Source organism: Ursus americanus, chromosome 3 (genome assembly GCF_024610735.1).
Source record: "Ursus americanus isolate L20-20 chromosome 3, mUrsAme1.1.p, whole genome shotgun sequence".
In the NCBI taxonomy this organism is placed as follows: domain Eukaryota; kingdom Metazoa; phylum Chordata; class Mammalia; order Carnivora; family Ursidae; genus Ursus; species Ursus americanus.
This window is the reverse complement of record NC_142129.1, coordinates 13,384,505-13,397,691: the sequence shown is the minus strand read 5'-3', so window position 1 is coordinate 13,397,691 and position 13,187 is coordinate 13,384,505. Positions and strand designations below refer to the sequence as shown.

The window sequence follows — 13,187 nt, the reverse complement described above, 5'->3', positions numbered from 1 at the left end:
AGGCTCCCTGCTCAGTGGGGAGCCTGCCTGTCCCTCCCTCTGCTCCTCCCCCCTGCTCATGTTCTCTTTCTCTCTCTCTGTCAAATAAATAAATAAAAGCCTTAAAAAATAAAAAAGTAAAGTTGTGGGCCATAATCATTAGTTGGTTATGAAATAAATTTAGTAGATTATGGGCAGCCTTAAAAGACATTAGAATAGGGAATATCAGAGTACATCACATGTAATGAGGGTAATCATTGTTTCATGAAACAAAGTGTATGTATTGGATCGTAATGTAAAATATACTTCTTACTCTAGGTTGTGGCAAAATGGAAAGCCTCTGTTGTACACAGTTTCATTACTCATCATACTCTATGGCAAATATTCCTTGCAATTAGACTCACATCATCTTCAGGTTCTTACTGTGTGGTGTAGTCTGAGGGGCAGGTGGATACTTATTCCTTTTGGTAAAGTAATGTACAGATTAATTTCTGTTTCTATAAGTACTCATTCCTAGCATAATCTCCTGTCTCCTACTTCTGCATTTACAATAGTTCTTTTCTCACTTTACAAAAAAAAAAAAAAAAAAGTGTATAAAACCCTCCAGGATGACAAACAAAGGGACAATTTAATATGTCTTTTGGGGAAGCTTCATTTAATGACCAATCAGGGCACCATAAACCATTCTTAGGCTTCCTGTCTTTTCCTGTCTGATGTATATTGCAGGTAAGGGTGAAGAATGACTGTTAGAAATACAGTGATTGGTCGCTGTCTGTCTCTATCTCTGTCGAATAAATAAATAAAATCTTAAAAAAAAAAGAAATACAGTGATTGGATATTTGTTGTGATTTTCTGAAATCCGATACACTGTGTGAGTGTGAGTGGTGGGAGTGGTAGTAAATCTCCTTTAATCGTCATGCTCTGTAGCTAAGAAGTACAGAGTTATTGAAAAAGAGTCTGGTGAAAGCAAAGCCAATTTTTTCCCACATGTTTAAATGTAAGCAATTCTTTTTAGCTATTCTTAATTCTTATCTGTAGGACGTGTCATTATCTGGAAAGGAAAGCAACTTTGAAGCTGAAGTAATAGAGGTTAGTGATATTGATTATTTTATTGATTACTTTAAATATAGATGGGATTATTTTAAGGAACCTTTGTATTTTTCACATCACACTGGAATAATCTGCAAAAAAAGTCATATATAATTTTATTTAAGATTTGGTACATGTTATTCAGTAAAGGTTAAGACATACTGTGGCGGGGGGGCGGTGCCGGGGCCTGGACAGCTCAGTCTGTAGAACATGCGACTTGATCTCAGGGTTGTGAGTTCAAGCCTCATGTTGGGCCTGGAGCTTACTTAAAAGAAAAAAAAAATACTGTGAAATCACCGATACAGTTTACCAAATATTTATCATTCCTTCCCTTTCCAGGCATAAAGTCAGAGTGCATTTCAGGGCAATCCTGGGATTCCGTTAAAGCCATATGTCTGTTTCTGGCCAATGAGTTGTGAACAGAAGTGAAGCACCACTTTCACCCATGTGAAACTCTCTGGAGCTCTTTTCCCCGCAGGCTTGCTCTGTCAGTCGACGCCCCTGAGTGGTTATGAGGAGTGGATCCTGCTCTGACAGCCGCAGTGTGCACATAGTTTAGGTGAGAAATGAGCTTTTGTGGTGTTAAGTCATACAATTTTGTTGTTTGTTCTCGCAGCATGACCTAGCCTTGCCTGTCTGATATACTTATTTTATAAAATTCTATCAGGGAAGTGATGTGGGGCCAGGAGCAAATGGTCAAGAAAAAATTCTTGAGACATTTTTGGTGCAAAAAGTGCTTTAATTATAGCATGGGGACAAGTCCTGTGGGCACAAAGAGCTGCCCCTTTGCTGTATGACGCTGGTGGTTATATGCTTAGTATTCAAGGGGGAGGGGACACCAGGGAGTATTAGATCATAAATGTCTTCTTCAAATTTCTACTTGTAAAACTACTTTCGCAAGATTCTTCTGGTGCTTATCATTCAGCTTGGTATTAACTATTAGTGGGATGTACAGGCAGTCATGAAACCCTTTAAGATTGTAGCAACCAGGGGCGCCTGGGTGGCTCAGTCAGTTAAGCGTCTGCCTTTGGTTCAGGTCATGATCCCAGGATCCTGGGATCCAGTCCCTCACTGGGCTCCTTGCTCAACAGGGAGCCTGCTTCTCCCTCTGCCTGCTGCTCCCCTTGCTTGTGCTTGCTCTCTTCCTCTCTCTCTCTCTGTATTAAATAAATAAAATCTTAAAAAAAAAAGAATGTAGCAACCAATACATACTTGATCCTTATTGGAACTATGCAGGCTATTCGTCAGCCTTCTGGACTAATGGGGAACATTTCCTGCTTCTCTCCCTCATCAGAAGTATATAAAAACTACGATCCTGACCTTTTGTCACCTTTTAACATGCTTAATATTGTCTGCCTCTTATTAACAAAAAATGAAATTATGTGCTAACTGCTGGACTGATTAATTTTTAATAGCATATTTTTTATTCTCCATTAAATATATAGGAAAACATTTTATTATGATTTCAAAGGAATTGATTATGAAAGAAGACTTCATCTGCCTCCATTTTTCACCTCAGTCTGTACTTAGGGAAAAAAAATTATTTAGATATGGGTGCCTGGGAGGCGCAGTTTTGGCTCAGGTCCTGATCTCAGGGTTGTGAGATTGAGCCCTGAGTCGGGCTCTGAGCTCAGCAGGGAGTTTGCTTGGGATTCTTTCTCCCTCTGCCCCTCGCTTGTGCTCTCTCTCTCTCAAAATAAATAAATAAGTCTTTAAAAAGTATTTATTTTAAGTAATCTCTACATCTAATGTGGGGCTTGAACTCATGACCCTAAGATCAAGAGTCACATGCTCTGGGAATGAGCCAACCAGGCACCCTAGTCTGTACTTTCTAATTGATTAAGTTCTTTCCAGTCTGTTAACTCAGGCAAAAGACCCTGTGGGCAGGGTGCCTGGCTGGGCTCAGTGGATAGAGCATGTGATTTCAGGGTTGTGACTTTAAGCCATATTGGGTGTAGAGCCTACGTAATTTAAAACAAAAAACAAAACAAAACAAAAACCCTGCGGGTAAAGCATCCTGTAATGGGAACTGAAATTAACCCCTCAAGCAATGAGAACTGCCCTGAGCCAGCAAGATCCTGCAAAACTGACTCCAGCGCAAGGATGGACTTGACCTTTACTGCCCACCTGTGCATATCCACTGACCTTTGTCCCACAATTTCCTTATATAAACCTAGAAGTATTTTCAGCACTTTGGAGGCGAGTCAGCTGTCTCCCAGTGTGGGCCTTACTGAAATAAATCCCTTTCTTGTTTCACTGCCACTCGTCTCTCTGCTGTTGGATGTTGTCAGAAGTGAGTGGCCAGACCTGGTCTGTCTGTGCCCACCCCCCTCCATGCCTAGGCCAGGTGCTCTTGCACCTCTGTGCCTGGTTACAAACTTGAGCTATTACAGAATTTTTATATGCGATTCTTATTTCATTCTTTTTTTTTTTTTTAAAGATTTTATTTATTTATTCAACAGAGATAGAGACAGCCAGCGAGAGAGGGAACACAAGCAGGGGGAGTGGGAGAGGAAGAAGCAGGCTCATAGAGGAAGATCCTGATGTGGGGCTCGATCCCAGATCGCCGGGATCACGCCCTGAGCTGAAGGCAGACGCCTAACCGCTGTGCCACCCAGGCGCCCCGTCTCATTTCGTTATTTCTGAAAGGTGAAAACCAAAGTTCAGTACACACCTAGACATACTTTTTGAAGGACTACTGTGCTTTTATCATACCCTAATTCATAAATAGTATTTATTTATTATGCTTTACTATTATGAATTAAGTAATGAGAAAAACCACATAGCTTTATTCTTCTAAAAATGTATAAGCTAATTTTACTAGTTCCTATATCATTTTAATCTTGATTGCTTATAATAATTGAGCTTATGAAGATACATTTGGTAGTCTATTTCTCAATTTTGAGAAAATATACATCAGAGTACATACATTAACACATTTATTTGAATTGAAAATTGTCAGACTTTTTCTTAAAGTGAATTTTATTTAAATGATTGGTTTGACAATGAGGATTAACTTTTAAAAATTTTTTAATTTTTTTGGTAGGTAGAAAAAGCCTTTTTAAAGTTTTATTTAAAATCAATTAATTACCATATAGTGTATTAGTTTCAGAGGTGGGGTTTAGTGATTTATCACTTGCATATAACACCCAGTGCTGATTACATCAAGTGCCCTCCTTAATGCCCATCACCCAGTTACCCCATCCCCTCACCCACCTCCCCTCAGTTTGTTTCCTAGAGTTAAGAGTCTTTTATGGTTTGTATCCCTCTCTGATTTCATCTTATTTTATTTTTCTCTCCCTTCCCCTATGTTCATCTATTCTGTGTCTTAAATTCCACATAGGAGTGAAACCATATGATAATTGTCTTTCTCTGACTGACTTATTTTGCTTAGAATAATACCCTCTAGTTCCATCCATGTCGTTGCAATGGCAAGATTTCTTTTTTTTTTTTTTTTTGGATGCCTGAGGAATATTCCCTTATACATATATATGCCACACCTTTTTTATCCACTCATCTGTCTATGGATATTAGGGCTCTTTCCATATTTTGGCTATTGTGGACATGGCTGCTATAAACATGGGGGTGCAGGTGTCCCTTCGAATCACTACGTTTGTATCCTTTGGATAAATACCTACTGGTGCAATTACTGGGCCATAGGGTAGCTCTATTTGTAACTTTTTGAGGAACCTCCGTACTGTTTTCCAGAGTGGCTGTACCAGTTTGCATTCTCACCAACAGTGTAAGAGGGTTCCCCTTTCTCCAAAGAGGACTGACTTATATTAATTAGATTATGTGGCCAACAACATGTTTTCTATAAATTGAGTAAGTTATATCTGCAGCTCCAAGGTTTGGCAAAAATATATAAAGCACATGATAAAATAAAAGTGTTTCATCAAAAATATTTTATATTACATTGGGGAACCTGGGTGGCTTAGTCAGTTGAGTGTTCAACTCTTGATTTCAGCTCAGGTCTTGATCTTGGGTCATGAGTTCAAGCCCCACACTGGACTCCACGCTGGGTGTGGAGCCGACTTAAAAAATATTCATATTAAATTAACAATGTTCCCACTGTGCTAATTCTTTAAAAGTTATTTCAAAAAAGCAAGGTGCTTCTAAATGAAAACAAAACATATATAGATTTGGTAAATCTTAGTATTGCCTTTTTGGTATATTTCCCAGACATTGTGAAAGTGAATGATTACAGAATAATAATATAATGATAATAAATAATAGAATAATAGTGATAAATTTTTGAACTCAAATTTTAGTTTCTTTTTTGGAATAAAAAAGCATTATTTTTGAGTTGCAAAAATTCTGCTTTCCCTGGTATTACTCTGTTTTTTTCTCCTACATTCCCCCATCCAATAGTAGCTAGTACAATCAGACAGACAGAAGGCATGAGGACCCTTGCCTCTCACATCTATAGTGGAAGGTTTAGGAGCTAACAGTAACTGTTCCAGGTCAATGTACTCTTCTAAAGTCAGGTTGAAAACAACTGTATGTTTTCAGGAATATCTAAGCCAAAACTGGTCAAGGTATCAGCTCATACAGCCTTACAAGTAATGTTTATGATAGATTTTTTTTTTTAAGGTTTTACTTTTAAGTGATCTCTACACCCAACATGGGGCTCAAACTCACAACCTGGAGATCAAGAGTCACATGCTCTACCAACTGAACCAATCAGGTGCCCCTATGATAGATTTCTATGTAATTTTTGGCACAGAACATGGAATGGGTTCAAAGAATTGGGTGATATTGCTATAACCTAGCTTTTCCCATTCCCATCTATTTACTAATATAAACAAATTTTCTGAGTGCTTGCATCCAGATAAGTGAAAACAGGAATAGAATTGATGCTGGCTCATTTAAGCAATAAATAATAGTCATACATGGATACATTAAGCAAATGGGGAAAACTTTGTCAAGAGATGTATTAAATTTTTTTGTTTATAAGCATGTATCAAAGTTTATAATATATTTAAGTTGTTTTGGTATTTGTGTACAAAAAGTTATACTGATAATCCAAAGGAAAAATATTTTTAACCTATTGTTTTTTAGTCACAGAAGTTTAAAAAAATTGAAATTTAACTACAAATATTTTGTTGCAGAGAAATTTGAAAGAAGATCAAGAAGTGACTTTCAAGCCTAGAAATAGGATAAGATCAGATTTCATGAGGTAAGTAATGTTATCTTCAAGGAGAAAAAGGAATAGTATAAATTTTCCCACTACTAAAGAAGGTCTTTTATATTTTTAAAATACATGATGATTGATAATGAAATTATTATTCCATTGGACATTGAAAAAGTGATGTAATGGTTTAAAATTTAACAAAAAGTTCAGTGTTGGTAATACACTACTACACTTTGCTACTCCTTAAATTTATGATGAAAAATTCTAGATGCCAACTGAAACCGTGTGAAAGAACACATAGTTTTGCAAATTCTCTTGGTTTATAAGCAAAAGTTTGAGGATCATTGGTATTATATTTTACACTGTATTTTCTAAGACTGTTTCCACAAGTGCTAACTGAAGACTTAAGTTGATTACCTAGGTTTAATTACTCTTTCCTGATACCTTTTTTTGTGAGAAATAATTGCAAGAAAAGAGTTGTGTATTTGTTATTTATCTGAGTAATTGTCTCATTTTCATATACATGTAGATGTTTATTAGTTCTAATCTAAGTTATGGATACAGGAAAGCAAAATTCTGGTGGCACATACTACACAGTACAAATGACTTTTCCTGCTTCCTTGTTGGTTGTGTTACTCCATTCTCATGTTTGTTGTGTATTGTTTCATAGAAGTTGATAAATAAGGGACAAAGAAATCTTAGCAATATAAGAAAAATTATCATCCCACATTGACTGTGGAGATTACTTAAAAAGAAGTTTTCTTTTTTTGGAAAGATTTTATTTATTTACTTATTTGACAGAGAGAACACAAGCAGGGGGAGCAGCAGAGGGAGAAGCAGGCTCTGTGCTGAGCAGGGAGCCCGATATGGGACTTGATCCCAGAACCCTGGGATCATGACCTGAGCCACAGGCAGATGCTTAACTGACTGAGCACCAAGGTGCCCCTTAAAAATAAAATCTTAAAAAAATTATCTCTTTATCAAAATTATTTAAATGCATATCCCCTCACATTGAAACATTTAAAAATGTCAAATTTTTGTGAAGGGGTTGAACAGCACATAGTTATCATATGAAAATACATTACCAAAGAATCGCTGCACCTTTCTAGGCCCTTTGTTTTCTGGGCTTCCCCAGCCCTTTAGCTGAAACCTAAAACCGTATAAATCCATTTATTCTCTACTCTTTATGTTACATTTGTCTCGACAGAGGATGTTACAACTTTTGTTCTCCACAGTCCTGAATATTTTAAATAAATTAAAGGAGGAAGAGTCTATTTACCCAGATATTAACATGTCTACTGTTTTTTCTTCATTCCTGAAGTTCCAAGTGTCCCTCCTGTGTAATTTCCTTTTAGCCTGAAGAACTTCTTTTATCACTTCTCTTAAAGCAAGCCTGGTGGTGTCAAATTCTCTTATTTTTCCTGTATGTGAGAATGTCTTTATTTCACTGTTATTCCTGAAGGATATTTCACCTGATGTAGAATCCTGGGTTGACAGTTCTTTTTATTCAACTCTTAAAAATGTTATTCCACTGTCTCCTGGTCTCCATGGTTTCTGATAAAAAATCAGCAGTCATTCAAGTAGTTGTTTATCTGTACGTAATGTGTCATTTTTCTCCCCCTGACTGTCAAGATTTAAGAAAAAAACTTTGGGGTTTAGAACTTTGACTTTGACATGTCTGTCATGATTTTCTTTGCATTTCCCTACTTGGGGTTCCTTGGGTTTCTTGAGTCTGTAGATTTACATCTTCATAAGACATATCAAGGCCATTATTTCTTCAAAAGATTTTTTTATACTAATTTATTTCTCCTATCCTTGTAGGACTCCAGATTATTTGATAATGTTATACTCATTTTTCTTCCTCTCTGTTCTTCAGACTGGATAGCTTCTATTTATCTACCTTCAGTCTAATCTTTGATTTCACTAACTCTTTCCTTTGTCATTGTCTCTCTTCTGGTGTGAAATCATCCAATGACTTTTTAATTTCAAGTATTTTACTTTTCAGTCCTAAAATTTACAGTTGACTCTTTTCTATTATTTCCATCATTTTGCAAGAACTTCTGTAATACTTTCTGTATTTCTATTTTGTTCATTCTTTATGAAAAAAAGTATTTACCTTTGGGACATCTAGGTGGCTCAGTCGATTAAGTATCTGACTCTTGATTTTGGTTCAGGTCATGATATTGGGATTATGAGATCAAGTCCTGTATTGGGCTCTGGGATGGGTGTGGAGCCTGTTTAGGATTCTCTCTCTCTCCCTCTCCCCCCTGTTTTCTCTCTCTCTCTCTCTCTCTCAAAAAAAAGTATTTACCTTCATGAAGCATGAATATAATGGCTACTTTAAAGTCTTTAATATTTCCAACATGTAGGTTATCTTGAGGTTGACATCGCTTGATTTTCTTTTCCCTTGAGAATGGATCAGTTTCCTGGCTTTTTTGTATGTTACATAACTTTGGATTCAGTCAAATATTTGGATATTCAGACTGTGAATTCTGTGTTGCCTTCTATGTCATTTCAATTTTCAAAGTCTTTGCGGTGATGCTTTGGGTCAGTTCTAAGCATGTGCAGGTTTGGGGGTGAGCCCAGGAATGGGGTCTGTTCATATAGGATTCCCTTTCACTATCTTTCGGCTCTCTAAGATTTCCCTCATGGTCTATGGCTCCTAGGGGACTCTTTTCCTTGTGCTCTGGCTCTAAAGAAGGCGTCTCTCAGAATTTTCGCCACCTGCACTGTTACGCAGTTCTGTATGAGTAAGGCCACCTCTGGGGCCAAGCCGTGAGGAAAAAGAGAAAAATGACAAGGATTTCTCTGCAGTCTTTAGATGACAAGGCCCTTTCCCCCCCTTCCTTTGTTCAGAATGATAGGTTATCCTTTGAGGTTTTAGCAGCCTGCTCCACCACCACCACAGGAGTGCAGCCTAATGACTGGGACTAACCTTGGGGCAAGGCTGGAAAAGAAAAAAGAAAGGAGAAAAAGAAGATTCTCTCTACACTTTCTGGCTCAGTGCCCCCTTTCCTAGTCCCCAATATATAATAAGATAGTGTTTCTCTTGGAGTTTTTTGTTGCCTGTGCCTGCTACACAGTTCCTCTCTTGGGCAACCCTTGGGTGAAAGCTGTGAGATAAAAGAGGAAAACTATAGGGACAGATCAGTGGTTTGCTAGGGGCTGGTGGTGAGGGGAGTAGATTCACCTCAAAGAAGTGTGAGGGAATTTTTTGGTAATAGAATGGTTTTTTGATTATGTTTCTTGTTACATGACTCCATGTTTGCCAGAAACACATCAAACTCTGAACCTAAAGATGCTTAATTTTATGGTATCTAAATTATACCTCATTCTTTTAATGGCTTTTTGAATTAATGCTTTCTTTTCTTTTTCCTTTTTAAAGTTTACATTTTGCTCAGTAAAAACATTGTACATATATAGCTAAAGCTTTGTCTCTCTCTCTCCTACTCTTTCTCTCACTTTCCCACTTCCCAGAGATAACCAGTGTTCTGAAATTAGGGTGTATCATTTCCATGCATGCATTTTTATTTTTAGGAACACATATGTGTGTGTAACTTTTTTTAAGACCTTATTTTATTTATTTTTAAATTTATTTATTTATTTTAGAGAGAGAAAGAGTGCATGAGTTGGGGGAGGGGCAGAGGGAGAGGGAGAGGGAAAGAATCCCAAGCAGACTGCACTCTGAGCACAGAGCCTGATGCGGGGCTTGATCCCATGACCCTGAGATCATGACCTGAGCCAAAACCAAGAGTCAGATGCTCAACTGAGCCATCCAGGGGCCCCTAAGATTCTATTTTTAAATAATCTCTACACCCAACATGGGGCTCGAACTTACAACCCCAAAATCGAATCACATGCTTTACCGACTGAGCCAGCCAGGGCCCCAACTATTTTTTATTTAAAAATTACATAGATGGTATTATTCTGTATGTATCTTTTGCAGCTTGCTCTATCACTTAAAATTTTTTTTTGATGGGGCGCCTGGGTGGCTCAGTCGTTAAGCGTCTGCCTTCGGCTCAGGGCATGATCCCGGCTTTCTGGGATCGAGCCCCACATCAGGCTCCTCTGCTGGGAAGCCTGCTTCTTCCTCTCCCACTCCCCCTGCTTGTGTTCCCTCTCTCGCTGCTGTCTCTATCTCTGTCAAATAAATAAAATCTTTTAAAAAAAATTGTGTTTTTGAGATTTATTCATGTTGACATATACACATCTAATTCATTCATTTAAACTTACATAGAGTATTCCACTATATGAATAAATTACAGTTATTTCACCATTTTACACTAAGGGACATTTAAGTTGTTTTGAGTTTTTTATTTTTTGTTATCAGAAACAATGATCCAGCGAACACCCTTGTGCAGATCACCTTCAGCACATGTACAAGAATCTCTTCAAATGAGGCACCTAGAAATGTTACTGCTGGTTATTGCTGGTTATGGCTTTCAACTTTGTCAGGCATCGTTAAATTGATCTCAAAAAATGCTGGTACCAATTATATCCTACTAGTGATGTATCAGTGGCCTTATTCTCCCACATCTAATATTTCATATCATCACGTTTATTAATCAGGGGGAGAAATAATGTGTACTGTGCCTATACCACATTACTAGTAAGACTGGCATCACTTATCTCTACCACTCCTCTCCCCATTTTCACTCGAAGCTGTTCCTTCTTGCATATTATTTATCTGAATAAATGACACCATTGTTATTCCAGATGTTCAAGCCAGAAATCTAGGTGGCATCACTGACTTCTCATCCCTCCTCTCCCATATCCATCCTCCGAGTCCCCTCTGCCTTTATTTCTTGCCCACAGTATTATAATGACTTCCTAACTAGTCTCCTTACTCCAGTGTACCCCTTTCCAGTTGATTCTTCTCATTGTAGGAAGAAGCATCTTTCTGAAGCACAAATCTGATTGTATCATCACCCACCTCCACCCTAGCGTCCTGCTATGGCATTCTGTTGTCTGGACTCTGGCCCAGCTTACAGGTCTTCCCCCCGGCCTCTGTGCCTACAGCCTCCCACCTCTCTGCTCCTGTCCTCATAATCCCTACTCCAGTTTCCCAGAGCCACTCTCAGTTTCAGGGTGTCTCTCTGCCCAGAACACTCTTTCTCCTTTCTCCTTGTGCTAACCCCATCTTGTCCTCCGTAGAGATATCGCTTCCTTTGGGAAGCCTTCCCTGATGTTCTCGGACTGTGTTTGGTGACCTGTGTGTGTGTGTACTTAAGGACAACATAACAGGTGGGCTCTGGAGCCGGAGGGCCTGGGTTAGAATCCTGGCTCTGCTATTTCCTACCTGTCATTCTGGGCAAGCTCATATCTTCATGACTCGGTTTTGTTACCTGAAAAATGGCAGTGACATTGCTGTGAGAATCAAATAAATTAGTATGCATAATAAGCTTAGAATGGTGCCTGTCACAAAGTGAATGCTTAATGAATATTAGCTATATAAAAATCGCCGCATTCCTTTATATTTATTTGTTTACTTGTTTGTATTCTGCGCTTTAGACTCCGTAGTAGAACTTGTGTGTGTTTTGCTTGTCACTGTATGCTTTAAGGCTAGTGTGGAGACTGATCCACAGTAAAACCTCGATGAGAATTTGCAGATCGATTAAAAGAATGTGTGAGTAAATGAAGAAGATATTTTTGAACCCAATTTGACTAAAAATGTTGTTCTGTAGCTATTTCTAATTTTATCAATTTTATTGAAATGCTTTTGTTTCTGGGTCTTTAGCCAGCTTCTCTTAATCAAGCACCATGTGAACAGCACATCTTAGATTCTTCTCAGTATTTGCTTGTTAAGTGTTATCCCTGTCTCTTTTTCTTAAACTTTACTAATGGGATAATTACCTCAGCCCCTCACAGGGAGTCTTATTGTCTATCTGCTCACAGGAATTCTAGAAGCCCATCCTCCTCCTCCCCCCCCCCTCCTCCTCCTCAAGGCATTTTTTGCAATCCCACTCACTGCTAATTAAAAAGGACAGATGTCATATAGCTTAGTTTTAGCAGACCAATTTTCCTATTCCGAAATAATCTCATTCCCAAGCCTGTACCTGTTCTGATGTTGTGGTGGTTCTTATGGGATGAAACAGTATAGCAGAGTGGTTAAGAGCATAGGCTGTGGACTCGAATTTTGGCTCTGCTCTTTACTAGCTGTGTGACCTTAAGCAAGTTACTTAACCTCTCTGTGCCTAAATCTTGGGGAATGTTATTTCACCCCTCTGTGCCTTACTTTCCTCATCTATCAAATTGGCTCTTGCTAGTACCTATTTCATAGGATTATGCTGAGGAATAAATATAGTATTATATTTAAAGCACTTAGAACAGTCCCTGACACATAATTAACACTTAGTAAAAGCTGATTACAATTATAATTATGTTGTTGTTCCCTTTCCTATAATGTCCTGTCTTTCCTTTCTATTTAATCTATTCAAAAGGCTCAGATTAAGTTCCGTGTCTGATCCAAAACCATCCTAACTATTTGAGGGTCTTTTTTTTTTAACTTTTAATTCCAATATAGTTAATATACAGTGTTAAGTTAGTTTCAAGTGTACAATATAGTGATTCAACAATTGTATATATTACTCAATGCTCATCAGGATAAGTGGACTCTTAATCCCCTTCATCTATTTCACCCATCCCCCCCACCTCCCCTCTGGTAAACATCTGTTTGTTCTTTATAGTTAAGAGTCTGTTTTTTGGTCGGTCCCTTTTTTTTTCCCCCTTTATTTGTTTTGTTTCTTAAATTCCATGTATGAGTGAAATCATATAGTATTTGTCTTTCTCAGACTGAGGTTTACTACAGACATCATTTATCAGATTACATTTTTTGCCTTTATTTCGATTTTCCTAAGAGTTTTTTAAATTATGAATTTATGTTGAAAGCTATCAAGTATTTTATGCATTTATTAACATTATTTTTTAAAATCCTTTTTTCTGTTAATATAGTAAATTACACTAATTGATTTACTTTTCATTCCTG

At 37.8% G+C, this 13,187-nt stretch overlaps 1 long non-coding RNA gene across 1 annotated transcript in view; it reads left to right on the top strand.

Annotated features, from left to right (window-relative positions):
* The window catches only part of LOC123788871 (uncharacterized), a 38,538-nt gene that overhangs the window by 4,056 nt on the left and 21,295 nt on the right, over nucleotides 1-13,187 (top strand). The window contains exons 2-4 of the long non-coding RNA XR_006778587.2: nucleotides 1,018-1,068; nucleotides 1,408-1,627; nucleotides 6,180-6,247. This is a non-coding gene — a long non-coding RNA (uncharacterized LOC123788871). The remainder of the gene's footprint in view (nucleotides 1-1,017; nucleotides 1,069-1,407; nucleotides 1,628-6,179; nucleotides 6,248-13,187) is intronic.